This window comes from Euphorbia lathyris, chromosome 1, assembly GCF_963576675.1.
Source record: "Euphorbia lathyris chromosome 1, ddEupLath1.1, whole genome shotgun sequence".
Classification (NCBI taxonomy): domain Eukaryota; kingdom Viridiplantae; phylum Streptophyta; class Magnoliopsida; order Malpighiales; family Euphorbiaceae; genus Euphorbia; species Euphorbia lathyris.
This window is the reverse complement of record NC_088910.1, coordinates 7,280,640-7,285,979: the sequence shown is the minus strand read 5'-3', so window position 1 is coordinate 7,285,979 and position 5,340 is coordinate 7,280,640.

Sequence of the window (5,340 nt, the reverse complement as noted above, 5' to 3'; positions counted from 1 at the left end):
AAGGAAACTTTGTTGAACACTTAGGCAAATTATCATCTCGAAAGAGTTGTAATTTGAGTAAGGGCAACTATCCCGAAAGGGTTTTGTCGCGTTCAAAGCCAATTAATTAGAGGTTCCGTCATTTATTTCATCATCATAATTAATACAAAGTTTAAAGTTGTTTTCTTTTCTTAATGCAAACGAATACATTTATTTGTTTTTCTAAAAAGTTCTAAACGTTCATGTCTCGCAAATTCACTTTTAAATCAAAAATAATTTCTAACATCTAAAATACTCTAATCTAATTCTATTTCTAGAAATTTCAAAACCAAATCCAATTTCAAATAACGTTTATCTATTCAATAAACCTTAAGTCGTATTTAAACTGAATTAATATAAATTTTCGTTAAAAAACGTTCTCTGTGGGATCGATATTTTTATTACTACAAGAGAAACTGTGCACTTGCGGAAATCGCTCAATATTTACACACACATATATATATATATATATATATATATATATATAATAATAATAATAATAATAATAATAGTTTACATCATTTGACCCGTGAACTTGTCCAAAATGGTTGATTAGCCCTCTGAACTTTCAAAGTGTCTTGATAGCCCCTTGAACTTGCATAAAATGTTCAGTTAGCCCCCTGAACTTGTGTAAAATATAATCAATTAATCATTCTATTGTAAAAAAGCAAGTCAAATATGGAAGATATGTTACACGTGCCTTAGAATTTTATTACATACTTCACAAAATAAATTAAAACATGTTAAAAAGAATTTATTACTTATTCAATTATAAAACATTTTCTTCTCTAATATTATAATCGTATACCCCGATCTTGGTCGTTTTACTTTTTTTAAGAGAGTGTAATATATCTTCCGCATTTAACTTAATTTTTTTTACAACCGAGTGATTAATTGATTACATTTTATACAAGTTCATGGGGTTAACTGAATATTTTATAAAAGTTCAGGGGGCTATCGAGACACTTTGAAAGTTCAGGGGGGCCAATCAACCATTTTGGACAAGTTCAGGGGGCAAATGATGTATTAAGCCTAAATAAAAACATACAATTAAAAACTATATACATCTAATATACCATGTATTAATATATTTTAATTTTAATTGAATACATAATAATTATAATTTATATGTTCTAAATATAAAAGAATTATTATTTTTTGAAAAATCATGTTTAACAGACAGCCCTCCGAACGGTCCAACTATGGAGTGACAATGAACAATTTGCAGATTCACTGTTCACCAGATAACTTCTTACAATTTTTATCTATTTGATTTAAAACAAAAATCAATTTTCTGGAAACTCCAAACCCGGGCAGTTTGTTTAGAGGATGAAGTGAGGGAACTTTATGTTTTTATGCTTAATCAAAGCATAAAGTGTTCATAAAAGATGAGGTACGGGAAGTTTTTATGACTATAACTTAATTGATAATAAACTTAAAGTAACTCAAGTAAAGCATCGTGTTATAGGATTGACATGATGTTGTAGAGACTAGCATGAAGCAATGTTTCCTATTCCTGAATAGGCAGCTCATCTCACAAGCTATAAATACGTGCATAACTAAACAATTACATGGATGTACATGAAAAGGTTTATGTGCATCAGGGACCCTACCATAATGGATCAATCTAACTAAAGTCATCTAGTTGTCTCATTAATGATAGTATTAATCCTCAAACTTAAATAATCATCATTATAATTTTGGATTATCTAGTGTGATACTTTGATGCTATTATCGAGCATGATCTGGTATCACTGAGTGTGCCATGAGTAGTAATTGGGTACTGCATGAAATAATCGTAGGATATATCTTAGGGAACTTGTAGGAGAATTGTTCTAAATCCTTGCTAGGTAATAGATTAAAGGTTGAAACATTAGTTTCATGTGATCTATCTAGTTTGAACAACTCAACCTCGACAAGTAAACAAACGTCTTTGTATTTGTGACCTCATATATTCCATGGTCATGATTCGTTTGGATATATTTGATGAAGTATGCAATGCCACTATTAGAAAGAGCTATGTATGTATTACTTCGGTTAATTAGACGATGATTTATTTGAATTTAGATTAATCCTAAAATAAATAATTTTCTAATTAGGAATAAGTAATTATTATTGTTTAGGAAAGAAAAATAAACCCTAATTAAACTACATGTGGGGCGGCACACATACGGGAATTAAAGCACTATATATTATTCTCATGAAATTAAGAATAACATAATTTACATAAGTTAAATTTTTAAATATACCTTAGCCGAATTCTCTCTTTCTATGTCTACGTTCTTCCTCGTTCTTCATTCTTGTATATCAACGCCAGAAATACTGGATTACGGGTATCATAAAAGTTTGTAAGAAGTTTTTGTGAATCACCCATCCAATTGCAATCAACAACCTAATTTTACTAACCTAACAATTTTAAATTAGTTATTGATATCAAATATATAATTATAACTTGATCCGGGTTTAATGGAAATAGAAAAAATTTAAATTCTACCTTGCCTTAGCATGATTCCATTCCCAAACAGTTGTATCAAAACCTAAGTTATAATCGTTATTTGATATATTGGTTTTATTATGAGTTGAGTTTAGGGGCTGTTTTGCTTTTAACAGTTAAGAATCATTAAGAACAAAATTTATGATTGTGGTGATTTGGAGAAATTTAGTTTGGGGCTATATTAGTATCTAAAAATTGGCTCAGTCCTATTAAGTCATCTCTAAATCCAAAATTTCAATTTTTTAGAGCCTGTTAGGCCCTCTCCTAATTTCTAATTTTTTTCATCTATTAGGCCTTAATTAAATCTAAATTTCTAATTTTTTTTATTTATTAGGTCTTCTCCAAATTCGAATTTTTGCTATTAGACAACGATTTAGCAAAAAAAAAAAATTGTTTTTTACACACCAAGTGTAAAATCGGCCTCCTAAGGGAGCAATCCTGTATTCGGCAATGGTTTTAGTATCAGCAAAAGTTTCCAGTACCACACAAAACAATACATTTTATAAATCAGAACCCAGTTTTAAAAACAGATCCTCCAAATTACATATCAGAATAAGTTCTATTACCACATAGAACAATCAATCAAAAACTAAACAATTATAGATTTTTCTCCACCTGTTTAGAAAGCAATAACAAGAGAAAAACATGCACATAATAGATAATACTAATCTCATAGAATAGCAACAAGAAATTCCAAATGAAAATTATCCAAAAAAGAAAAAGCATAACACAATGAGATATAGAAGTTTATTACAGTTCCAAAAAGAACAACATTGATAGCAACACAAACCCTTATATTTCATGGCCTTCGAGGAGTTGCAGTTGGCAGAAACTCGTACATGGGGGGAGCATCATGAGTTGGCAGTTCGCCAGGCTCAGAAGAGGCATTACTTTTGGCTTCAGTGCGATGGATAGAATCCCATCTTGCAATAATGTCAGAATTAGAGCGTAGAAAAGTGAGAGATGTCTCTAACTCTATGATTTTTTCATTCTGCTGATTGATGGCATTATTTAGGTCTGCAAATCCTTCCTTCACAATAGTAGTTAAATCATTGAGTTGCAAGGAGAGCTTTTGAATGTCAGTTGTACCAGATGAGGTGGAGGAGGAGCTTGGTTTGGATTCAGATTTATGAATGAAATCTTCTACAAGCTTAAGGCTAGAGATTAAGGGAAAGACCATTGATCTTGCTTTGGACAGAACATGTGTGGGACTAAAGGAGGATTGTGAAGTGGTGATAGGTGCAGAAATAGTTGGACAAGTGATAATTGAATCTATGAAACTTGGTGGATTCAAACTTAATGAAAGAGATGGACTAGATTGACTCATTGAAGATATTAGAGCATCAGCAATGTATTCATGTGGATTATCATTGCAATCATAAGTGTCTTGAGCATCATCAGATTCAGGGTTCATATTTGTTAACTCAATACATCTATCTTCTTCTCCTCTGTGATTGTCCATATGAATTAATTTTTTGAGAAAGGAGAAAGGAGAGATGGATGCTAAGATTTTGAACATTAAGTAAAAACTTAGTTCTGTTGCTTACTAAACCCTAGCAACCTCAACATCCAACCCCCTTCTCTTTGTAATCATTATATATGTTTTATAGGAAATATAAGAAATTCAGCCGTTATATTTGTTTTTCTAAATTTTTTTTATATGGAATGTAATGATCATTTAACGTCTCTGATGAATTTTTTAAAAAACCATTCTTTTAATATGGAATGTAATCATCAACGTAACGTCTCTAACAATTTCTTTTTTATAAAGTATGAAATCTGTTTTATAGGGAAAAATCCAAGTTTCTTTTGGAGAGGATTGTGGGAGGCGCGGAAAATATTTGAGGGTGGTCTAATTTGGAAAATTGGACGGGGTCAGCGTGTACACATTTGGAGGGATCGATGGGTTCCGAGTTTAAACGCCAAAAGACCATTGATAGCATGCAGGGTGCAGCGACCAACCATGGTTAGTGAACTTATCGACTATGACGCGGGACAATGGAAGCATAATTTTGTGAAGGAATCATTTGGGGAGGAGGAGGCACATGCTATTTTGAAAATTAAGTTAAACTTCTGGTGGCCTGATGACGAGCAATGCTGGGAACGGACGAGCTCTTGGATTTTTTCTCTAAAATCATGTTATTATCTGGCTAAGGAAAAAACGAGATAGCTTAATCTGAGGCCATCTCCATCGTTTAGAAGCAGTGACATATGGAAAATATATGGAGATTGTGGGTTCCTCCCAAAGTTCAACATTTTATGTGGAAGTTTGTTCACAGTGCGTTACCAGTATTTAGTAACTTGAAACACCGATGAATTGAGGTGGACGCGCAATGTCGTAGCTGTGGGTATCCCTTCGAAGACGAGGAGCACATTTTTTTGAGATGCCCAGCTGTGAAAGAAGTTTGGAAAGCAAAGCTGTTACCGACTCGAGTGGATAAGAGAAGTTATAGCTCGGTAGTGGATTGGTGCATTGATATTTTATCAAGTTCTTTACCTTCGGAGCAACATGTCTTCTCGATCATGCTATGGTGGATTTGGTTTCGAAGAAACTGCTTTGTTTATGAAAATGTCCAAATTTCAGTCAGCAGCGCAACAACAAAAATCAGATAGTTTGTGAATGAATGGGAAAGATGTGCAATGGGTTTGCGCGAAGAGACACAGGTGCAAGCTCGTGCTATCACAAGACCTGCTGCTAGGTGGACCGTCCCGCCTAATGGATCGATTAAACTTAATTGCGATGCTGGGTGGAGTTGTGGCGGAAATAAATGCAGTGTTGGAATAATTGCTCGCAACTCTGAGGGCTTATTGATGGCATCTGCGGGCAG